Consider the following 26,200-nt stretch of genomic DNA (forward strand, 5'->3'; position numbering starts at 1 on the left):
GATTCTGAGAGGATGATGACACGTTGTACCTACCTACCTGTGCAGATGCCACTACGCAAAGGGTCACAGGTGTGAGCTCATGGACAGGTAGGATTGTTCTGCTGAAGCCTTTCCTCAACGCAAGGGTAAAATTAGAATGGCGATTGTCTTATCCATTACGAATAACTCAACATGACAAGATCATGGTTCAGTATGGTCATCAAAGACATGAATCCAGTAATAAATTTGGTTTTAGGATTGTCCGACTAGGTCGAGGTCAAGGTACCATAATGCATCAGGAAGCTTTCAAACGAATCATTGACATTTTGCTTTTCAATGATTGTTTGCCTCGCGTTTTTGAAGTGATAAAAAACTGTCAATTCTGCAGCAACGCAGCAGAAAAAGTATCATCGTAATCACTGCGAGTGAGCAAATAGAGTGATACTTTTTCATACGAATATTCACTTTGGTTGCAGAGAATTATCACTTTGAAATTTCGAGCCGCATATCCAACATGGCTGCCGATGCTGATGATGCCGTAAGAAGCCTTAAGAAGGTGGGATCTTAAATAAGGGTTTTACCATATTCCCGTCTATCTAAGCACCGACTAATAATGATCGAATTTATTCTTGCACCTCGTTTAACGCCTCATGGCTAATTTGGTATCAGTTATTAAGTTTTAAATTAGCTTCCGTACCATGTAAAACATATTGATAAAGAACTACAATTTCCTAAAAAAAATAAGATTGAATAATTGTCCTTCGAATTCTGTTTTCGTTCAGTCCACGTCTATTGTAAGCACAACCTTAATTCACTTCCCGGAAAACCTTCTACGTGACACTATGATACATTGGATGGTCAAGAAATATAATTTGACTGTAGGTGCTTATTCAAAAAGTCAGTCAAATTCTTCGCTAACCAAATCAATTAATGTATTCACAGTACGATTGAACATAAAAAGTTAAATTGGAATGGACGAGCTTTGGAATAATGACCAAAACATTTCAATTAATATTTCTGCCCACCAGATCATAATGCGCCCTCACAGTGCAACGTCTTTACGCAGACATTCCTCCAGAATTTCTTCCGTGAAATTCTTAGAGGTTGTTCCAGCGATTGTTCCAGTTCGTTTTTCGGGAATTCCTTCCGGAATTTTTCTAGGGTTTCCCAAAGAAATCCCACTTGCAATCCTTTAAGCCGGGCCGCACATGATGTCCAGCTCTCTATGTTGTCGCAAAATTTCTTGAAATGTTTGTTATGGAAGCTGTTCTACTCCCGAAATTATCAAGAATAACGTGTTGAGTGATTCACAAATCGATCCAGGTGTTGCTATACGAGCAGTTGAAAAAATGGGCCTGAGGATCAAAATCAAATTTCGTCATGGATTTCTCCATATATTCCTTGAAAATCCGCAAGAGATTGCTTCGATAACTCCATCCGAAATTATTCTTAGAGTTTTTGAATGAATTTCTTCCAGAATTCTTTCAAAAAAATCTTCCACAGATTTTACAAAAATAATCCAGAAATGCAACAGAAAATTCCTACTAAAAACAGGAATTCATTCAAGAATTCCTTCAATAACTCATCCAGAAATAACTGCAAACAGGAATGCCAACAGAATATTTCCAGATATTCCCACATTTTTTTGTAGGAATTCGTTTAGAATCTCTCCTTGGATTTTCTAACTGAATTCCTCCTGCAATTTCTTGCCAGAATTTCCCCAAGGATTTTTTCAGAAATAGCTCCAGTGATTATTTTAGAAATTCCTTCAAGAATTTCTCCAGGAACTCTGTTTAAGGAATTCCTCTTGGAATTATTTCAGGAGCTCCTCCAGGAGTTCATCCAAGAATTGTCCAGGAGTTGTCCAGAAATTGCTTCGGCTATTCCTCCAGGGGTTTCTCCAGGAACTCCTACAGGCACTGCTTTAGCAACTGCTACAGGCGTTTCTCCACGAGCTCGTTCACGAGCTCTTCTTGGGATTCCTCCAGATTTTTTTTCAATAATTCCTTCTGCGATTTCTTCGTTCCCCCCCCCCCCCCCCTGGGATTTCTTCAGGAACTCCAAGTTTTTTTTTTCAGTAAATCTTTCTGGGATTCCTCCAGAAATTCCTCCATGGATCCTTTCAGATAATTTTCTGGGGATTCCACCTGGAATTGCTCCAGTGATTCCTCCAGGTAATCCTCCAGGAGTTCCTCCAGAGATTACTCTAGGAATGCATTTGGGGATTTTTTTGGAAATTCTTCTATGGATTCCGCGAAAAATATCTTCAAAAATTCCTCCAGGAATTCATCAAGGATTTTTCCATGAAGATCAGGCATTTCTTCTCCAAGGATTCCTCTACGATTTCGCTCTGGAATTTCCCCAAAAATTCTCTCAAGAATTCCTCCAGTCATTTCTTCAGGCATTCCTCCAGAAATTCTTCCAAGCATTCATTCAGGACTTCCTCTAGGAATTCCTCCAGGTATTCCTCCAATAATAGGGATAGGGATTCCTCCAGAGATTGCCTTAGTGATTTCCCTAGGACTTCGTCATGGAATTCCTCCAAGACTTTCTTCAGGCATTCCTCCAGGAATACCTCCATGCATTCCTCCGAGAGTTGCTCTAGGGATTCTTCTAGGGACTTCTCCAAGGATTTTTCCTGGGATTTCTCTAGGAACTCCACCAAGGATTCCTCCGAAAATTCCTCCAGGAATTCCTGTATGTTTTTCCAGGAATTCTTCCAGGCATTTCTTTAGAATCCCAGATATTTTACCAGGAATTTCTTCAGAAGTTCCTTCAGGAATCCCTCCAGATATTCCTCCGGGCATTCGTCTAGAAGTTTCTCCAGGGATTTCTCCAGGAATTCCTCTAGGGATTTCTCAAGGATTCCTCCAGGCATTTCTGCAAGAATTTCTTCATGCAATCCTCGGGAATTCCTCCAGGGATTCTTTTGAGCCTTCTACAAGGATTTCTCCTGGAATTTCTTTAGGAATTCCCCCAAGGATTCCTCCGAATATTCCACCAGGAAATCCTGCAAGTTTTTTCAAAAATTCTTTCAGGCATTTTATCAGGAATTTCTTCAGGAATTTCTCCAAGAATTCTTCTAGATATTCTTCCAGGCACCCCTCAAGAGTCTAGATGTTTCCTTCGTGTTTCCAGTTTTTTTAGGAATTCATCTAGAAATTTCTCCTCCAGGGATTCCTCCAAGAATTCTCTCAGAAATTTATCAAGAAATCAACTTCCTGGGATTTTTTCAGGCATTAATCCAATTCCTCCAGGAATTCATCTAGGGCTTTCTCTAGAGATTCCTCCAAGCATTCTTTTAGTGATTTCTCTAGGAATTTCTTCTGGAATTTTCCATGTTTGGTGATCTCAACACTTTCTTATTATGTATCCTCATGAAGAGGACAAAAGAGGTTCGTAGGTAAAATGTTAGCCGAAAGTCTAATTGGATCTCGTGATTACCTGCTAACAGGTTATCACATCGAGAAGGTAAATATAAGAGAGAAAGTAAGATCCCATTCATTCTACCTCTCTCATATAAATATAGTAAAGAGCAATAAATGGACCAGTCTTGCTCAAGATTCACGTACAAGTGTGTCTTCGTTTATCACATCACACTCCTTGATATGACTGGCTTCAGCCCCGGAGGCCAGCCAGATCATTATACATGTATTCTTCCAGGTTTTCCTCCAGGAGTTTCTCCAGGGATTCCTCTAGGGATTTCTTCAAGCATTCGTTCAGGAATGCCTCCATGCATTCCTCCAAGAATTCCTCCAGGGATTTCAGGGACTTCTCCAAGGACTTGTGTAGGAACTCTGCCAGGGAATCCTCCAAAAATCCTTCATGAATTTTTATTGGTTTTTCAGGAATTCTGCTAGGCTTTTCTCTGGGAATTCCTCCATGAATTTTTATCAGGAAATCCTCCTGATATTTCTCTTGGGATTCTTCTAGAAATTACTCCCAGGAATTTTCCGGGGATTCCTCAAGGAGTTCATCCAGGTATTTCTCCAGGAATCCCTCCAGGCATGCTTCCAGGAATTCTTCTCGGGATTTCTTCAAAAAAATTTTCAGGGGTTTCTTCAGAAATTTCAGAAATACTTCCATCATTTTCCCCAGGGATTCACCCAGAAATTTCTCTCAGGATGCCTTTAAGAATATCTGAAGTATTTTTGAATTTCTTCAATGATTTATATTCGATTTTTTAAAGATAATTCTACTAGGATGCATAAAGTAGCCTCAAAATTTTCCAAGATGTCATCCAGCAAATCTTTCACAATTTTCTCCAATAAATCCTTAACCTTTCAGGACGCGCGCCATCAAGCAACCAAAACTGCACCACGGTCGCGCTGTATATGATGAGCGAGGTTTTAGGTAATGTTGTACTGTTTACAACAGCGCGCTTCCTGAAGCGTTAAAGAGTTCATCTACGGATTTGTTCAGGAATCCATCCATAAATTCCTTCAAGAAAGCACCCTGCAGTTCCTGCCAAAAAAAAGTCCTTAATAAATTCGTCCCGCGATTCCTTCAGGAATATACCCAGGCTCTTTTTTCTCTCTCTAGGAGTTTTTTCAAATTTTGAGTGTTCTTTCAAACAATTCACTGAGTTCCTTCAGGAATTCACCCTAGGAAAACTTTTTAGGGATTCGCCAAGGAACTAGAATTTTTTGCACCGGGAATCCCTTCTAATTTCTTCTAGGAATTCCTCCAAAAAATTATTTTTGAGTACATCAAAGGCTTATTCAAGGAATTCCTTCATGATTTTTCAAGGTTTTTTTTTCCTATAACGCCATAGCTTGAGAGTTCTCCGGGAATATCTCCAGGAAATTCTTCAAGTGTTTCTCCAGGGATACCCTTTAGAAAGGTCTTCACACGTGGAAAAAAACATGTAAATTTGCGTTAAATTGACGTAAATTTAAACGCCAAAGTGACGTAATTTTCTGTCCCATTTAACTGAATGTTTCATCACATGAAACTTAATGATGCAAGATTCACAACTTGTTTACGTCGCATTGAATTTTTAATTCAATTTTACAGCAATGATAAAAAAGTCAAAGGACCTATAAATTTACGTGATTAAATTGTATACGTTCTGTGCAATAAATTTACGTAACGAATAGTTCTGATTTTTTCGTAGTGTGTACAGGGACACCTCGAGATTTTCTCCAGTGATAGTTTCAAGGTTTTTACGAGAATACCTTCAAGATTTCTTCTAAGGATCCTTCCGGAAATAAGTCAATCGTCATTTCTTTAGGATTATGCCTTGAGATAAGCATATGAAAATATATGAGAATGTATTGTAAATAGTCTTTAGAGGACTTCCGGCAAGGATTTACTCGGAACAATACAACTGGAGGTTTATTCATTAGATGTTGCAGAGTTTTTTCTAAAAAGCTTTCCAGCAGAAATTCCTCCAAAAATTCCTTCAGGTATCCTTTAAGACTCAGTTTCTGTCCATGTTTTTCTTTGAAAAATTTTCCAGGGATTCCAGAGATTCTTTTGAGAATTCCTCCAGGAATTTCCATTGTATTCTCTTCACAAGTTTTCAAAGAAATTTCTGAAAAGATTCATGTTAAAACTAGTACAAGTTTTGCAGCAATTCTTTTAGAAATTCCTTTTTGGGCTTGCTTCAGAGATTTGTAACGAATTCATTCAAATTCAAAGATTATTGATCCAGAAGCTCGTGCATATATTCCTACAACCGTTTAATTCGAATATTGACGAAGAAATTCCTACTGGATTTTATCCAAATTAACTCCAGGGGTGTTTCTTTGGGATTTCTCCAGGAATTTTATTGTTTTTTAATTCCTCTAGAAATTTCTACATAAGTTTCTCGATGAAAATTTCCGATAACTGTTTCGGAAATTATTTTTGAAATTTTTACACAGATTTCTTCAGGTAGTCTAAATTCTTAAGAGACTATTCTTAAACTATCTCCAGGCGTTATAAGTGACTCAAAGTATTCTACCAGAGATAGCTTTGAATGTATTCAGACTTCTCTTCAGGGATTCTTTCAGAATTTCTGCCGGTAATGCTTCAGGAATTTCTAAAAAGATTATTTCAGCAACTTTTGCAGATATTACTCCATAATCTATTCCTTGGTGTTTAAAAAAATCCCCTATGAATACAAGTAGAGAGTTCTCCAATTATTCGGTTATTTTTCTTCAAAAAGTCGTTCAAAAAATTCAGAAATTTCCACGGGGAGTACTTTAGAGATTTCCTTGTATCAATCCCTTTAAAAAAGTATAAGAAAATTTTGTAAGAACTCCTCCAGAGGCATTTCCTGGAGTTTTTCTAAGCATTCCTTCAGAAAATTCTCCAGAGAACCCACAGAGATTTCTGGAGGGACTTCTTAAAAAAATCTACGAGTACCTTATCTAAAATTTGTGTAAGAAATTTTAGGAGATTGCTTCAGAATTTCCTCCAGGAATCCAGAAATCTCTCAAACAGTTTTTCCTTGGAAGTATTTCTAGAGTCCCTGAAGAAGTATTGAGTGATTTTTTTTTCTAAATTTTTTTTCGAAAATTTTGCAATTTTCCCTTGAAAAAATTGCTGCAGAAATTTTCGTTCTTGAACCCGTCTTGATTGATTTCCAAAAGTTTTTGATGGGATTGCTTTGAACAATTCCCCAGGTATTTGTATAGAAATCTGTTCAGAGGTTATTGCAATAATTCTTATGCCATTTTTGTGCATTTTCTGGGAGAATTTGTAAAAAAATTCTCTGTAAGAATAACTGGATCAATTCCTGCACAAACCCTGTGGGATTTGAAAAGAAAGTTTAAGAGGAATATCTGAAAGTTTTAATGGAATAAATTTTCAAGAAATTCCTTGTTGAATTCCTGAATCTGAGCAGGAATTTCTGAAATATTTCCTGTAGAAATCCCACAAAGTACTCTTGAAAAAATCTCTAGAGGAATTTCTGAGGAATTTAGAATCTCATTTTTTTTAAGAAATCCTAGGAGGGATTTCTCAAGAACTTCCCATAGAAATACTACACTGAAACCTCCATTTAAGTCGATGCATGTCTGATCGAAAATAATTTTTACCGTTCAAGCAATGATAAAACTAAAAACTTTATTTTTTTTTACACTTTGCATGACAAAGGAGATTTACAAGAAAAAAAATTTAAAACTGTATAGGAAAGTCATTGCTTACACGGTAAAAAATATTTTCGATCAGCCCATGCATCGACTTAAATGGAGGTTTCAGTAGAAACTTCACTCTCGATAGAATTTTTAGACATTTTATTGATGTTTTTTTTTAAATTTCTGGAAATCCTTCAATAAAACTATTAGAAAATTTTCAGAAAGTATTCATGGATCAATCTGTGGACGTATTCCTGAAGGTCTTACTGTATGAATATATGGAAAAACGCGTTGATGAGCCTCTGTAAGCATAACTGGAATAAAATTATTAAAATATTTGCCAGAACTCCTTGTAGAATTTCCTCGAAAATATTTCTGAACAAATCCGTGGAGAAATTCTTGAATGACATTCAATTTATTGCCTTTTTCCAGCTAACCAGTTGGGCAGTATAATGTTTGAAATAGATGTGAAAACTCGAAGCATTTGAAGGCAAAGTTCGAATGAGAAATTGAGAGATAAATTTGTGAAAAAATTATGAACAAGTTAATGCGCTGCACTACCAATGCGGACTCGTGGGCAGGGATGAGAAATGTACTGGAAAAAACGGTTACCGGCTGTACATTTGACATTTTTTCACACGAACATCATAGGCCCAGCCAAACTCAAACTGTTCGAAAAATAAATGTCATAACATTTTTTTCCTGCAGCCTTCTTCCTCGAAACGGTTTCCAAGCGCGAGAGCGCCAGTACTCGAGCACAATGAGACAAAAATTTCTGTCTCTCCCGTTTTCGCATTTTTCTGCTTTTCAAACCGCTTCTAGACAAACTTCTTTACATGCATCACAAAGCTAGGAGTGTGCTCTAGCTATTTGTGCAAATCGATTTAAATTATCTAATAAAACAAACGAGTTATTAGCAGTTGAAAATATTTGACATTTTTCGCAATCACCCGCCTCAGCATGACTGCTCATAAATATTTTCGTGGGGAAGCGAAAACCATCAAGCGCCTGCTTGACTGCCGTCGGCGCGGCGTCTGATGGTATTGGTGCTGCCGTTGTTTTGTTTTTATTTTACTGCCAGTATCGATGAACGGAAAAGAGAAAAAAATATTTTTGCCATCCCTGCTCGTGGGTTTGAATTCCACCAAAACAAGCGGATATTCTCCACAAAATTTATCTTTTAATTTGACAATTAAACGTACTTTGCCTTCAAATGCTTCAAATTCTTGAAGTTAAAGAGGAATTTCAGTGGAAACCAATGAAAACTTGTCTAGAGAAATTCTTGGCCAATGTCTAGAGACTTCTCTGGAGGAAATTTTTCAGAAAATTCAAGAGGAATTTCTGAAGTATCAATGGAAGATGTTTCGAAATAACTTTTAAAAGGAATCCATGACTTTTTGACACTTTTTTAAATTCAATTTCTGGAGGATTTCCTTAAAAAAAATCTATGGAGCAAATACGAAAGAAATGCTTTTTTTTATTTCTTTTATTTCTGATCTTTAACTAAGGCTAACTCTTCACACAGAATAAACACAGTTTTAAAATGAGTTCTTAAATTAAATTCTGGGGTAGCCTCTAGAGAAAAAAACTTTGGGTTTTCTGAAGGAACCTCTGAAAGAACTTTTAAAGAAATTCTCCGAGAAATCTTGAGCAGCATTCCTGGCAGAGTACCTTTAAACTCCTCGGAAGACTTCTAAAAGAATCTTTCTGAAAATTTCTGAAAAAATTGATATTTTTATAGGATTGTTTGCTAGATGAAACCGTCGATGAGTTTCTGAATGAATCTCTCAAAGAATTTCCGAAGTAACCACTAAAAAATTAGAAAAAAATAAGGGAAGACATTTTTAAGTAACCCATGCAAGATTTTGTAGAATAATCATTTGAGAAATTTCGTTGGAATAGCTAGTAAACCATCTGTGAGTTCTCTGTGAGAAACTGAACAAATCGGCGATTTATTTTGGACAAATTTCCAAAGTAAAATATGTATTTATTATGAAGCTTTTTTTATCTCAACAGCTGAATTATCAATGCGTAACTTGCTGTAAAAATTATAGTTTTTTTTTTAAAGGTGTTATGACAGCTTGGGGCAAACATAAAAAAATATCTTTTGCCCGCATTCAAAAGAAGAAATTTAGTTATAAAACATATCAAGAAATTAGAGGGGTGTGACTTTTGTAACTCAAGTGAAAAATACTTGAAAATGGCCTATTTTTTCTAGAAAATCATCAATATCATTTGAACGGAATGACGTAGCAACATTCTCAGCACACGAAAATGTGCTTTTTTAAAGCTCTAAAAATGGTTCTTAGACAACTTTGATGAGAAATTTGAAACAAAAAAGATACAGCGTTTAAACTGTTTTGACCAAATTTGGAGCATTTTCCCATAGTTTTCATAGGGAGACGATTAACAAATAGTTTTATTGCTTTATCTTTTTTGTTTAAAATTTCTCGTCATAGTCGCCTAAGAACCACTTTTAGAGCTTCCAAAAACGCGCATTTTCGTTCGCTAAGAATGTTGCTACGTCATTCCGTTCAAAAGATATTGATGATTTTCTAGAAAAAATAGGCACTTTTCAAGTATTTTTCACTTGAGTTACAAAAATAACACCTCTCTAATTTTTTTATATGTTTTATAACAGCATTTCTTCTTTTGAATGCGGGCAAAAGATATTTTTTTATGTTTGCCCCAACCCATCATACACCCTTTTTAAAAAACTATGATTTTTTTAAGAAAAACACCTGTAACTTTTGAACCAAACACGAAACGACGCGTCTTCAAATGTTCTACAAGTGTTTCTTGGGCGACTTTGAAGAAAAATCGAAACTAAAAAGGTTAACGCCAGAAAATCGGGTTTTCTTGAACCACCCTAAGCTTATTCAGAAAAATACCTCTAGATCGGTCAATTTTAAAGCTACAAAAAAAGTGTCTTGGGCAAAGTTGCTCAAAATTGATAGATCTAAAACCTTCCCAAAAAATGTATACAGTTGTTCTTGCAAATAAAAATGTTTGGTTACCAATTTCTTTGAAAATATGGACCACCCTAATTTTCATGTATATTGAAAAGAGGGCCTTATTTTTAGGAACAACTTTGTAGAAGACCATATTTGTCTAAAAACTCATTTGAAGGCGTTGAATGCATCTTTCCTCGTAAATCTGGTTCGTGGACCACTGTGCACTGGCACTGATGGTACCACAGCCATGGAGTCAACACAAATGATGGTGTGGTTGGCACACTGGACCGACCGGGAATCGAACCTGCCGCCCTCAGATGATCATGCTGACCATGCTAAAAACCCGTGAGTTTGCCGCTTCGGTTATAGGGGTTTCTCTTTTCAGTAAATGGATAAATGCCGCTCCATGGACTGACGAATCGAGTGACAACACATCCCCGTCCAGAGTCCTCAGAAACTGGACGACCTTGCTGAGATAAAAACAATTTTGCTCGTTTAACTCTCAACAACCGTTTGTTTCGTCTTTCTCGCTTTTTTGTCTGTGTCCAACGACTTGTTGGTCAAGTACCTGCCTGGACAAAAGTTTAACATGTGCACTTTTGCCCCCCAGCAACCGATCCAAATGCCGCCCAACAATTCCATTCTGAACTGCCCCTGCTCAGCGGTCCCCTAAAGTGCAACTAATATGTGTGTACATGAAGCACCGACATGATCACCGCACTCCACCCTGGGATCCCCAAAAAGGCAGGCAGGTCCAATAGCGCAAATAGGTAATAGCCAATCTGTCGTCGTTCTTTTCACTTTCGTTGCGTCCCCCACGAGTTGAGCCGCGGATTTTCGGCTTTCTTTGTTGCCGCTCGCTGGCTGGGAACCGGTTTGTTAGTCGTTGGTTGGTTTGTTTGGTGCCTCGATTGGCAAAACCAGCGCGCCGAAGACCGGCGAACGCTCGTACCTAGTGGAATAAAGGTCTTCGACGTGCTGCGCGCCGGTCGGATGTGTGGGCCGGCATTTGGCTTGGTGCGAAAAGGCGACACAGCGAGTCCCAACTGACCGCCGCAACGCCGATGCATCATCGTTGGCCTAAGCGCTGTTCGTCTCTAGGGGTACCCGAGTAGGAAAGAAGAATATACATAGATGTAACCTGAACAAAATGCTATTAAAGATCTTAAGATTAGCAACCAAGCTCCAGAACAATAGGAGGAACTAATATTGTCAAATTGTAAGGGTACATCTGTAGCAACATTATTATCAAGAGCATAATTTAATTTTCATACTGATAAGAAACTGCAATTAAATCCGAAAAGGTTACTTGGGATATGGACAAAACGGTAAACGCGCAGCAGCACCATGCTAGGTGTGTCTGGGTTGGGTTCCCGGTCGGTCCAGTCGGTCTCGAACTCTTGTTTATTTAATTTCCTGCCATACGATAAACGAATGTACAAACTGTCATTAAGCAAAGAAAGTTCTCAGTCAATAAAGGCGCAAATGTTCATAGAATTATAAGCTGAGGTGTAAGTTTCGTGTCAGTTGAGAGGAAATTAAGACCTTTAGTTCAGAGACATTGTACATCGTCTCACTCGGGTTTGTGCATCTTTCAATGGAAGCTACGAAGATTGAGCGATTACTGCAATGACGACGCCTCCTGTGGAAGATCGTTGCTTGGCCTTTCGCATAGATCGGGAGGTACCGCAACTGACGAGACATTCAATTTGCTACGTCCATCACATGAATGAAGCAAAGAACCGGTGGAGAGTACCGTCGCGAAGTCGGTGACGGTGACGATGGTGGGACGGTACTGCTATTTGTTGAACTGAATTGGGCAGAGGCGTTTTGTGCTGCTGCCGCTTGAAGTGATTTTTATTGTTATAAGATTGTGAGTAAATATGTCACTCGAATCCGTGAAATGGGCCCTAATGTTGTATTCACACGGGAGATTTATGGGCACGACTGTCGCTCTTGGGGAGCGATGTCGAAGTCTATCGATTTGGGTTTAGGAAGAAGTGGTTATTTTACAATGGGCACTTAACGAATTCATATGTGAAGTTCGTTTCAGTTATTGGAATAGCTTTTAGTTCTGACTGTATTGACGTTTTTCATGATGAAAAAACGCAGCCCGCAGAAACGAACCGCATCTTTTAAAAATAAATCTATTATTTAGTAAATTGTTGGTGATTAAATGAGAATTCATTAGAGTGTATAGCTGGATCATTAGGCCCATATAGCCGAGGCGGTAAACGCACGGGTATTCAGCATGACCATGCTGAGGGTGACGGGTTCGATTCCGGTCGGTCCAGGATCTTTTCGTTAAGGAAATTTCCTTGACTTCCTTGGGCATAGAGTATCTTCGTGCCTGCCACACGATATACGCATGCAAAATGGTCATTGGCAGAGGACGCTCTCAGTTAATAACTGTGGAAGTGCTCATAGAACACTAAGCTGAGAAGCAGGCTTTGTCCCAGTGAGGACGTTACGCCAAGAAGAGGAGAGGAGGAGCTGGATCATTTGATAACAGAAAATTTTAATACTTTGATTTGTCTTCAGCCCATGGCAGCAACGTGCTTTAAATTTTGAGTTTTGAGGCTGCAAAATGGTAAATCGATAATCAGGAGGGAGCATCCAACACAGCCCTGGTCCTCACAAGTTCCTACCTCATGCTTCCACGTATCAATCGAATACAAAGAACGTCAGCTAAATGTTGTGTGCTTATGACAGCGATATGGATTACGGGTAAATACCCCGTCCAGGAGTTGGTATCTACTACCTATGCGGGCTTCGTCATCAGCGAAGAAAACGGGGTATGGTTCTTTAGCTTTTATGTGCCTCCGCGATGATCGATGGATCGGTTGTAATAGCAGATGACTTCAAGACCTGGGTCGTGGAACGGGGAAGCCGTTTTACGAACCAGCGGGTTCAGATCCTGCAGGAGACACAGCCTGTTGACCTGACTAATGTCGGTACCAAGAGTACCTTTAGTCGGAAGGGTGTAGAGTCGATTATTAACCCTAAAGGGGGTACCTGGGGTCCATTGGACCCCAGGCACCTTTCAGAGCTCGTCTTTGATGGAACACACTCAGCGAGGTGATGAAACTGAGACCATGAAGGTATCCCTTTTAGGGTTAACGTTACTTTTTGTAGTCCTGGCCTAACTAGTAATTCGAACTAGAGTATAGACGATGGATATACTCACAGCAATCACCTAGCGGTTCGCTACAGTTTCGACTACAACAACAGCAGGTATAAGGTAAAGGACGAGGCAGCTAGGCCAAGGCCAAGCCCTCGCAGGTGGAAGACATCATACTTCGACGAAGGGATGGGTATTTAGGGAGGCGCTCCACGAAACCTACTTGGTTTAGAAGGCGACGAGCTAGTAGTGGTGCTCACGCGTGCGTGCGATGCGACCATGCCTAGGCGAGTCCACCCTAGAAATAGGAGACCACCAGCTTACTGGTGGACTCAAGTGTTTGTGGATCTGCGCCGCGCCTGCCTACGGCCAATACGAATCCGTGAGGTGATGCCTACATGATCGTGATGGCCAAGACGAGAGGTGTAGTGGCTCCTACAGAGCAATCTCCAGAAATATTGGAGGGGATCATCGAGGGGCTTTTTCCGTGTCATCTAAATTAACGACTCATGCAAAATATTTCGTTTTACCTAATCAAATTTGTTAGATTTAAGCATTTTATGTTAGTATGAAAACTTGCATGCAACTTTTGGAGGGTGACTTGTATGGGAAATATGGTACCTAACATAAATCGCTTAAAACTATCAAAATCGATTTGGTAAAACGAAATATTTTGCATGAGTCGTTAGTTTAGATGTTAATTGACCAATTTTTCCTTTGATTGGTTAAAAAAAATATATAGGCTGACCAGATTGTAACAAGATAAAAACGGGACATATGAGCATAAAATACGGGACATACAAAATGTTTAAGACTGAAATTATAAATTGTTTCATTTGCACATTAGGGAACGATTATGTTCCAAATGTTCCCAAATAAAAAAATTCGTATGCTCTGGTAAAAGCAAAATACATAAGAAATGAAACCTGAGAGTGTAAATAATGTTTTGAGACCACTAAGTAATATTTGAAATTATGTTAAACAGACATTATTGATGTACAACAGACGAATAAGCCGAAATTAAACATGATTTTCAAATTTTGGCTAAATAAGCTCTTATTCAGCTGTCATTGTTACTTGAGAAGGAATCAATCTGAGTGATTAAAAAATTAAAGTGTGCAAAATTAAATAATTATAAAACAAAGAAAATAGAAGCTTTTCCGCAATATTAAAAAATTATATTCAACAAACTCCTAAGAAATTTAATTTTGAAGAGAATTGAAGACAGTAAGATTCATAACCAGTTAGAAAACAAGAGTTATCTTATTTAGAGTCCAAATCACATTTTATTCATCGTCTCTTTATTCCATTATTTTTGACTAAAACTTGGAGAAGCCATTTTTATGTGATAACCATTAGAGCACAAAAATTTAAATAACTTTCGAAATTTAAGTTTTATTTTTTCTTTATATTTATGAGCAACTATTTTAGGAGAAGTATGAGATTCTTTCCGTAAATATTTTCATTTTTCATCTTAAATCCCTAATAATATAAAAAGTATTGATGTCATTAAAGCTTCCGATAAATCACAATATTGGAATGATTTTTTTTATTAACTCCCTTTCTGCAATACTAAATACTTTCCATTAAAAAAAATCGTTGACTGAAAAAAAATGATATTCTAATGCAATATAAAATTATGACTTAACACTCCACAAACTACATTTTAAGTTTGTTGAGAATTTGAATAAAAACATGAAAAACCTATTGAACTGTGAATCTCACTATGCTTTTAGGCAATATTTCTGATACATTAAATCATTAATATTTAACTCGAAATTTCAACAGGATGAACCTTTATGTCTTAAATTCTTTGATTAATTCTTTGTTTCATTGAAAAGAAACATGATAGGCTAATATTTTGAAACATTATCTATTAAACTAACTATTTTTGTTAACACTAAGATACTCGTTTTCCGAAAAATACGGGACATTTTGACCTTTTTCCCCAATACGACGGGACAACCCTAAAAGGTCATAAAAACGGTACTGTCCCGTTGAATACGGGACGTATGGTCAGCCTAAAAATATATCCATGCTCTGTGGTTTGCAGTGAAAAAAGCCCAAAATCGTAAATTTTGCCCTATAAATTGAGGTATAGCTTAAAATTGTGACGTGTTGGAGCAAATCTGAGCGCGGATTCGGATTCAGCGGCCCAAAATCTGTCAGAGACACATAAGTTTGCTCTTGAGACAGAGAAAAAGTTAATTTTTGTTACGCTGTGTAAGCTTACCTTCGGTAGGCACGTTGATTACGCCTGCAAAAGTGCCTTCACAGATAGCTTCACAATTATAGTGGCACTGTTCCGGGTGATGCCCAATAGTTCTGCGGTGTACGCCAGTAATCGCAAGCTGTTGGCTAGTGTCGCCTCGTCCATACTAAGGTATGACAGATAGTACTTAGGCTGATGTGCCTGAGGGTTGCGAGCGCGTACTGTACCGTATCACACGATGCGCTCTGCGTCATCACTGGTATCGCTATCCTTATCAAGGAGGACATAGGGTGCTTCAAAATGCGCGACACAAGAGGCGGGATACGCAGGACTGCCAGATTGGCCTCCATGGTCAAATGGCAGCGCCCATGGGACAGTTCCCCCCAAAGGAACGTGGATCCACAGGTTGATCCCGAGGGTAGATAGTTAACAGATAGGGTTAACAGTCGCCATGGGGAAGTACCGTCGTGCGGGGCATCTTTATACACGTTTTCATGTTTTTTTTTTAACTTAATGACATTATAACTCCCAGAGTAGTGAATGAAATTCCACATTTTTTACACACAATAATCGTGAGAATGTATGTAGGATGTGTGCAAAATTTGAGCTAAATCTATCAATAAACAAAAAAGTTGTCCATACACCAATCGGACACATCTCATATAGAACTGGATGGGGGCTACTTTGGACATTTTAAACTAAGGTACACCGGGGCAAGTTGAAACGGGTGGGGCAAGATGAAACACTAAGTTTTGAAATAGATTTCAATACAATTTGCAAATTTGTCTTTCGTCAAAAGATTGTTTGAATCAAAAACTATGTATTATGGCATTCAAGCATTTCACCATCATTGGATAACATCATGTTAACCCGCTGTTTCATCTTGCCCCACCCGTTTCAACTTACCCCGGTGTACCTTATAACAAAACTGCATTTAAAATTCCAGGATTATTTAGAAAACTACATTGTACCAATACTGTAGCATATTATATCGTACATGATTTCAATAAATATATGTGTTTTTAGATAATTCTGTGCTATCTTTGATATTATGAGCAGCGTGAAATTATAATATAGACAGGGGACCATCAATCGTTTATCTAGGTGAAAAGGTCATTTATAATGTATAAGGATTTAAATATTTGATTGTATTTAATTGATCAACCCTTTTAAATTTATGAATTGTAGAAACAATGCATACAGAGTAAATGTTCTGATACGTCATATATATTTTTTTTCTGATTTATTCGCGTCCTGACAAGCAATTAACAGTCTGTTTGAAAAACAATTTCAACCAAATGAAGGGGAAAATATTGCTTCATAATAGTCCCAAAGACATCCATCAGATTTGAACCATATTTTGAATTCAAAAAATCCATACTCAGTGTCCAAAGTAGCCCCGCACGACGGTAACCCAACAAACATTTTTGCTGTATAAGAGTGGAATAAATCACTCTTAACCAAACTTCAGCTTAAGAAACTGTTGTTCAGTTTCTTTTGTTTCTTGGATAACATTCCACCTGGCTCAGATTCTTTCGGGCCATGGTTGCTTCCGACAGTATCTACATCGTTTCGGTCATGCGAGTTCTCCCGAATGTTCGGTTTGTGCTGGTTTGGAGGAAACGGCGATCGTGTTTCCGCGTATTCTCACAATGCGTGACCGCATGCTTGCTGCATGTGGGGAATCCTGGCCAGAGGATGTGTATGGATGTGTTTGGTTGGAGTGCCGTTTCATCGGCTATCATCCACATCGTCTTGGAGCTACAGAGGAGGTGTCACGTGGACTCGAAGAATAGCTAGTTCAGATGCGATACAAGGGTTGGTCCAGAGGCTTGGGATCGGCTACGTATGTCGTACCGGTGCTCTGCGATCGAAATCAACCTTTACAGCGATTAAGTCGCCGTGGGGAGAACATCCTGGTAGCGTTATTGTCGTGGCAACGGTCTACTGAGTTGGATTCGAGCCCGCGGTTGGAAAGGGGTCTCGAAAAGGTCGGGGTAGGTTGGCACGTCCTTATGTGTGCTGGATGATAGGACATTACTTACGGGAAGGTGAAGCCGCTGTGTACGCGGTACCATTTCTAGATACTGCTGTGCAGTTGAAAACAGGCGTGGTGTCGACCTTGCGTGCCTGCGTGTCAGTCATCGATGTTTGTTGCTACATGCTACGCAGCTAACCTTGATGGTGTGATGTGCACTAGCCCCTCTCTGAAGCAATGCCTTCTTGGTGGTTCCGGAGAGCCGAATCGAGGAGAGAGTAGTCCTGGTTTTTACTGTTGTTGTAGAAGACGGCCTGAGCTCCACACTGCCTGGAACTTCCTGTTCAGGTGTCTGCTGGGCAGATTATCCCCCATGGCTTAGGCCACCATTTACTGAAGCCAACCCCCCGGGCTCGATAATTGCGGTTACCCTGTTCCTGGTAGCAATCAATGGTGTTTTTGATATCTTGCCAGCAGGAGTATTCATCCTAAGTAGTATACGCAGATAACATCCTGTTATCAGTCACTGGTAAACAGTGAGAGGTTACACAGGTGAAGCTGCAAGCCGTGGTCACTGTGATCGCTGAATGTGCTGACGAAAATGGGTTTGAACTAGCCGCCAAAATATGTGCCAGGCTGCATATATTTGATCATCGTCACATGCATCCCTCAGCACCGGCGACAGTCAAAGGTGTTCCTAACTCTAATCAAAAATCTCTTGAAGTGCTTGGGATCACACCAGATCGAACACTTTCGTTCCGCAACCACCTGCCAAAGACTACATTAAACCTGCTCAGCGCGATATCTGAGAATCCCACGCAAAGTGTCCGACAGTCTCGACTTTGATTACCCGCTGCTATTATCTCTAACATATTCGAAATTACCTGCCGGATGACGGAGCTGTTGCTGAATACCCTGGGACCAGTTTTCAACGGCGCAATCTGCACTATATCAGGTTTCTTACCCTCAACAGCCCTGGCGCCTTGTGCCGAGATAGATGCACTGCCGATTCAACACAAGCTAACCTAGACGATCGGCTAGCGAGCCGAAGGGTATCTACAGAGCACAATTGAATATGGATCCGTTATGGCCTCCTCGGCAACCAAGCCAACTGAGCACTAGTGGATATGACCATCTCGCGGCTTTCCCGGGTGGCTGGACTCCACCGAATCCGCTCTAGAAGCCGAGCTGTAGAGAAACGAAAGGTGAACGTAACCAACAAGAAGTACTACCGAATAGGCGCGAACCTTAATAACTTCAGGGTCAGTTAATGATAAGTACCGAGAAACAAAAATCAACCACACTGGCGGCTCTAAAAAGGACGAGTTAGTTTACATCAGCATACATAGCAAGGACTACAAGGAGTTCCAGTAACTAGGAAGCCTGGGCTTGGTGTTCGCAGTCGAACAAATGCCGAAATGGGGTAACCTTCATTCGGGTGCCGGGCCCCTGTGAACGAGGAAGCTGAAGCCTGGTTTCTCTCGGTCTTCTTGGCATAATGAATGCACTGGGACAAAACCAGCTTCTCAGCTTAGTACCCTACGAGCACTTCCACATTCACTGACTGAGAGCTTCCTCTGCCAATGACCATTTTACATGTGCATATCGTGTGACAGGCACGAAGATACTTTATGGCCAAAGCAGTCAAGGAAATTTCCTTTTACGAAAAGTCTCCGGACCGACCGGGATCCGAATCCGTCACCCTCAGCATGGTTATGCTGAATACCCACACCTTTACAGCTGTAGCTATATAGACCAGATTGGATCTACTGATATTTTACTCATGGATTTTACCTTACAGTGATATGTATTGCACTTTACTGGCATTTATCAGATTTTCTGGTATGTCTGAAGCATACTGGAAAAACTTGTAATTAGAAGGCACAAAATGTTGATAACTGTCAAATTGAGAGATGAAATTTGTGAAAAAGATCGCGTTCTGGTGGGATTCGCACCCATGACTCCGTATTTGCTAGACCAGCGCTTTAACCAACTAAGCCAAAGAACATGTAACGATTCTGCGGAAGTGAAAGTCAAACTAACTCCGAAGCCATACCATGTATATTATTTTTTCACAAATCCATCTCTCTTTCGGCTTAGATGCCAATCCACACCATACTTACTCGCGTTTGTGCTCACTAACTACTAGTGAGAGCGAATAGGAGGCAATCAGTGAAGTACACTGAAGTTTTTTTTTTACGCGGTTTTTTTTACGCGGTTTTTTTTACGCGGTCTTTTTTACGCGGTTTTTTTACGCGGTACCGCGTAAAAAAAACCGCGTTATTTCAAAAAACGTTGTAAAAAAACCGCGTTATTTCAAAACCCGTCGTAAAAAAACCGTGTTTTTTTCGAAAACACGCGCAAAATAGTCAGGATCACATCTAACTTGACTTGACTTTTTTTACGACGTTTTTTGAAATAACGCGGTTTTTTTTACGACGGGTCTTGAAATAACGCGGTTTTTTTTACGCGGGACCATTACCGTCGTAAAAAAAAACTTCAGTGTACTAGATTGAAAGTAGTGAGCTGGATTTTTGTATGGTGAGATGATCAATTCTCCATTTCTGCAATGAAATGGTGCAAACAGCGTAGGTTATATGATTTATTGGCTAATTTGATGCTATTTGAGCAAAATTTTGAATAACTGTGTTGTTGTATTATTTTTTCCTGCAACTTTAACAACACAGTTATCCAAACTTTTGCTCAAACAGCATCAAATTAGTCAATACATCATATAACCCACGCTGTTTGCACCATTTCATTGCAGAAATGGAGAATTGATCATCTCGCCATACAAAAATCCAGCTCACTACTTTCAATCTAGTACTTCACTGATTGCCTCCTATTGTTTTTGTGAAGCCGAGACTTACTCTCATTACTCCGCATACTTGGCCTGCTGTCCACCAAGCAGTCTGATTGCCGGTGTCTCCCGCAAAAGTTCTTGTTGGTGTTTCTCCGTGGATTTTCAAGTGTTATTACAGTTCTTCCTCTAGGTCATTCTCTAGGAATGTCAACTGGGATACCAACTCCGAAAATTCCTCTTGTGGTTCCTCCAGAGATTTTCTCAAGCATTCTTCCAGAAATTACTCTTGGAATTTATCCAAGAATTTCTCTATGATCACCTCCAGAAATTCAGATTCAGAGGTTCTAGAATTCAATTTAAATCTCAATTATCTTTTTTTTTTCAGGGATTCCGCCAGAATTCTTCTTAGCATCTTGCTAGGAATGTTTGTGTGTATTCTTTCACTGGGAATCCTGATCAAGCTATCTCCAGAATTGCTCTTGGAATGCTGGTAAAAAAATTCCAGGTATTCAAGGCGGAAATCCTCCCAATTCATGCTGGCAATCCTCCAGAAATTTCTGAAGGACTCCTTAGAGCAATAGCTGCAGAAATATTCGAAATACTTGGAGAAATCCTGGAAGAAGTTCATAAAGGAATCCCAGCAAGAATTTCTGGGGGTATTCTCGAGGAATTCCTAGAAAATTCCTAAAGGAATCATCGGAGCAATTTCCGGAAAAATCCTTGGAGACATCTATGGAGGAATCCCTGTAGAAATTTCTATCAAATCTTATTAGGCATTCCTGGGGGAATTTTAAGAGTATTTCTCTTAGACTTCTTCAGCAATTCGTTTTGATATTTCATTCGGGGTGCCTGCTTCCAATAATTGCTCCTATGATTCCTCCAGGATTCTAATCCTGAAATTCGTCAAGGGATTCCTCTTGAAATTTAGTGAATTCCTGCAATAATTACTTTAAAGAATACTTCAAGAATTCCTCATCGTAATCCAGTAATTACTGTTGAGATTCTTTCAGCAAATCCTACTAGATTTTCTTAGGAAATTCTTGCTGAGATTTCTCAATCATTTTCAGAAGGAATATCTCCAATTGTTTCCCTTTAGAATACCTAGGGGATTCCTTGCAGTTATTGTAATCGATCCTAAGTAAAAATCCTGCACTGTTTCTGCTCGAAATGTTCAGAAAAATCCCTTTTAGCAGTCCTGAAGCAATTCCAGCAGAAGTTCCTGAAACTCTCTCAAGAGTATTCCCAGTAGCAGTACTACAATTCTGGAGAAATCCATCAATAAATTACATCAGGAGTTTCTACCCGACCAGAAGCTCCTAACAAGATTACAACAAAATTATTACAACCGTTGTTAGAAATAACACAATTTGATATAACTTTGTTGTGAGGATTTCTATACGTGAATAACCATAACAAAATTGTAACAAAACTTGTTATAATTTTAAAAACAAACCTATAACAAAACTTGTATTATTTATTCAAACAGATATGTAACAGCATTTGATACATTATGCATATTAAAATAATTGCCTATAACAAAATTTCTTAACACATTTTTTGTAGTTCTTGCTACATTTTTTTAACAAAATAATTTCAAAATTTGTTGGGTTTTTTGTATTGACGCGAAATAGTTTGATCATTGATCACTCGAGCCAAAAGCCATAAAACAAAACTTATAGCATTCATTTAGAACGCAACGCTAAAATCGTCATGATCTAACACCCCCTCCTTTTCCGTTACGCTTTTTTTGTATGAAAGTCGTAAAATTTTTGTATGAACCGTAACGCTCGGTTGTACTTTCCCCGTTACTTGTACTTCCCGTTATTAAATACTTCCAAGTTACTTGTTACCATTTAATTACAATCTGCCAAATTCTTACCAAACCAGCAGTGCTTTGAAGCTACTATCGTTATGCGATATTATTACAGCTGGAAGGTGTAATAAAAAAAAACTGTTGGAATATCACCATGGCTTGTTGGATGTAAACATTAGTATCAATACAAACTATAAGCTGGAATATAGCTGGAAAATAATTCACAGTTATCTTTTTTCTATTTTTTGCAATAAACACTTTATCCAAAACCGGAATAGTTCCCGGATGATGTGCTAATGTTTTGTCTGATGTGAAACAAAACAAGTAAACATTGGCAAGCATCCCCTTCGTCAGATCATCAGCTTTTCTTCCTTCTCTGTTAACCTATGTTTTGTAATCTTACGCGATAGATAGTCGGGTAAACAACATGAAAAAGGTTTGGAACTTTTTATCAGACCGTTTTCAAATTTTAGTAGGATGTCAAAGATACAGAAGACGATAACTGCAACATGTTTCGTTTACGTTTCACTTAGCGTACAAAAATTCGATAACTAGAACTGCTGACAGTACCAACAAACCATCAACTGACGTTAAATGAACGTGAACTTCATCTGTTTGTTCATTTAGGCAAACATGGCGCACCATTTTGACGTTTGGCGGTGCGATAACTGTAAATTTGTTGCACTTACCGGTCTTGCAGTTCGAAAGCATTGCAGTTAAACCGCTTGCACTGACCGAACGTCTACTGTAATAACCTTTCTGAAAGTAACCGTTTCCGAGATATTCGGAATTTAACTTCATGAGTCTCTCAATATGTAAGAAAATGTGCTATTTTTATAAGTTATTCGATGCTCCAACAACAACATTGTGTTATTTCCAACACATTTGTATATCCCAAAAAACTATATCTCACTTGATTGGAAGAACAGGTTGAAAGTTATAGGAACATTGTAAACTTCATTTTGCAGAAACAAACGTTAAATGATGATAATGGGTTGTTTTTTATCGATAAACTCTAAGTAAGAACAAAGAAATACAACTTTGGAAAAGGTAAATTCTCAGCTTGTTTATTGTTTTAAACAAGCGTCATATCTATGTGGGCATCCGTATCAACCAGATTCGGATTTCCTTTATAGTGCATTATCTGACGATAGCGATCGCCATCGATTTAATACAAATCGATATCGATCGATATCGAAAATCTTTCACTGGTTGACCGGGATGTTTCAGACAATTTGGCCGATAAAACCCTCAAGACGAAGAGAACAAACCTGACGATAATACCCAAAATCTTCTTAAACGACGGATATTGCATGTCCTGCAATTTGCGACCGGACGAACAATGTTTACATTACATGGAACTACGGTTTGTATGCCTTCCAATACTTTTGAGTTAAATTTTACACAAATGACGAATCTTTACACGCGAAAACATTAGATCGATCACAATAAATACCAAAACAGTACTGCTGTTCTATTTTTGCCAAAAAGTATACCAAGTAGTGAATGTTATTGAACATGGAGAAAGCAAAAGTGGAACTAAATCATTATAACATGGAATTTGTTTATTCTACCTATTTTGCTTCGACCTTAGGGAGCATCTATTAAGTACGTCACGATAAAATTGGAAATTTTCAACCCTCCCTGTCTCCTCCAAACGTGACGATAAACTTAATGAATGACCCCTGGATGTGATAGATTCCATTTCATTGCTTGAAATTTAAACAAAATGTGGAATAGGGGTGGTGGGGGTAAAGTGGACAACCTAAGCGTTTTGGTCGTTTCCAGTGGAATTGCGGCAATATCCATGTGCTTTTCCGAGTAACATAGAAGGTAATGATATACCCTAGAAATTTTGTAAGGGATGGCATTAAAAAATATTGTTTTCTTTGATTATTTTCTACACCAAAACGTGCATCAAAATAGCATGAAAAAAATCGGTGGAGGTAAAATGGACAATCGATAGGGTAAAATGAACAAGTCGTTAAAAGATATATAACAGCATATTATTTCTATGTTTTTAATTACAAACTATCAAATTTCATACGATACCTTTATTTTGTTGTTTTCAAACTTTTAATACAAACTTTGAAACAAACTTAAAAAAAATATTGTAAAAATAGTGTAAAAAACAAGCACTGTTTTGGATAAAAATTATATTTTGTTGAAATAAAATATTTTTTATGACTTTTTACTTTAACTATCTCACGATATGTATGACGGTTGATAATTCTGAAGTTTGCAAAAAAATTATGAAATTTTAGTGAAATTTGAACCGATTGTCCATTTTACCCCTCAGGTCTGATTATGCTGAAATTATTTCCAAAACTGTTTTTTTTTTACAAAACTTAATTTTTTCTCGGTCAAATATATTCTTCTACGTGGACTTTATTGGCTAAGGGCGTAAAACTTGTAATAATTTGAAAATAACTTACGAGAAACCCTTAGCAATAATATGCGAATTTTACATCATTTCCAATTTTTCAAGTGATTTTTAAAGTTTTTGCCATTTTGAAGAGGTTTATTTGATTTTAATGTTCAAGATCAGCAAAAGTATAATGATTCATGCTTAGGCATAAGCTTCAATCGTTGAAACATTTTGAAAAACAATAAAAGCCATGAAACTGTACCCTGTCCATTTTACCCCACCTGTCCACTTTACCCCCACCACCCCTATAACTAAATTATTCTACAGCTGTTATCATATCTGCATATGATATAATTGTGATAGATTAAAACAAAATCACTAACGATAAATCTAGTCTATTATACGTCAACGAATTCAATGTGACGTCATACTACCCCGCTCGTGTGCGTCTGACAAACAAGGATTTGAATGAGGAAACTGGCAATACATAGAACCAGTAAAGCTTCTATCACCGCCCTCTTCAAGTGTTGTGATGGCCTCATTGGCAGAGGCGTCAGATTGCTACCAATGGTAGGTGTCTTGGTTCAAATCCCGTTCGGATCCGAAAAATTTATAACGTACTGGAAACTTTTTTTATGTCACCAACTTTTTCTAAAAATAGAATAACACACATAAAAATATTTACCCAAAAATGAGTATAAAATTTAGTTTTCACCCTAAAAGGTTGCCAAGGAATTATAACACAATTTGTTATAATTTTGTTAAATTCTACCATATTTTATGGAACAAGTTTTGTAATATTTTTGTTATGATCATAACAAAAGTTATTACATTTTTGTTCTTTTCATATGGCAACTTTGTTAGAATTCCTGTTATTTTAACTACTAACGGTACATGTTTTATAACAACCCTTGTTATAAAAATTTATTGTAACAAGATAACACAGCTTGTTATAATTTTGTAATGTCCATCTAGTCGGGTAGTGGTAAAGCTTGAACAATGCTCGTATGAATACTTGCAGCATTTTCAGGAGAAATGTCAAGAGGGTTTCTTGGGGAATCTGGAAAATATCTGAAGGAACCACAGAATGAATTTCTGTAGTATTTCCGACAGCTATTTCGGAAAATTTCATTTAAAAAATTACTGGAGAAACTATTGAAAAACTTCGAAAAATTCTTGAATGAAATTCCTGCAATCCCTGAACAAATCACAAGAAAAATTCCTGGAGGAATTCTTGAAGGTATTTTTTTAACTGTTATGTGTCCGACAAACTTTTTGCATTTTTAATGGGCGCTGGGTACCCGGGTAACCCACAGAAGTTTGTAGGGAATCCCTTGGGGAATCCCTTCAGACATTCCTGGAGGCAATCCTAGAGAAATCGTCTTGAAATTCCTCCAAAGTCTAAACATAATTGCTGAGATTGCTTCAGAGGCTTATTTTCATCTATTCTTTTTTATAAGAACTCATTTCAGTGACTTACAGGAATAACTACGGCCGCAGGGACCATTCCATTTATGTTCACTGAACGAAAAGGTTTTTAGTTTGTTTGCACTCACTCAGGCCGATACGAGTTAGCACATCATAAGTTCAAGAAATAACATCATATGCGATGAAAGTTTTCCCTTCGCTGTAAATATATGTAATAGTAACCAGAAACAGTACTTTATACGACTCCTAGATGTCAGGGTCGCCTCCATCATAAACGATCGTATGTTTGCTGAGTTTATTGAGAGCAATTATCGACTAATCTAGGTGAAAGAGATTAAAAATACGCCTGGCTTTGGCCTTACAGAATAATCTGTTAAGCTGGTGCATGTATTAGGTGTTTCAAAAGGTTTTTTTTTTAAGGAAAAGTAGAGATTGGAGGAGCCCACAATATCCCATTCTTTATAATATATGAACAGGTAT

General features: G+C 38.2%; 1 protein-coding gene across 2 annotated transcripts in view; it reads right to left on the minus strand.

Moving 5' to 3' along the window:
• Positions 1-26,200, minus strand: part of LOC109401731 (mucin-5AC-like) — a 445,165-nt gene that overhangs the window by 349,370 nt on the left and 69,595 nt on the right. The gene's annotated exons all lie outside the window — the stretch shown is intronic.

This window comes from Aedes albopictus, chromosome 3, assembly GCF_035046485.1.
Source record: "Aedes albopictus strain Foshan chromosome 3, AalbF5, whole genome shotgun sequence".
NCBI lineage: Eukaryota > Metazoa > Arthropoda > Insecta > Diptera > Culicidae > Aedes > Aedes albopictus.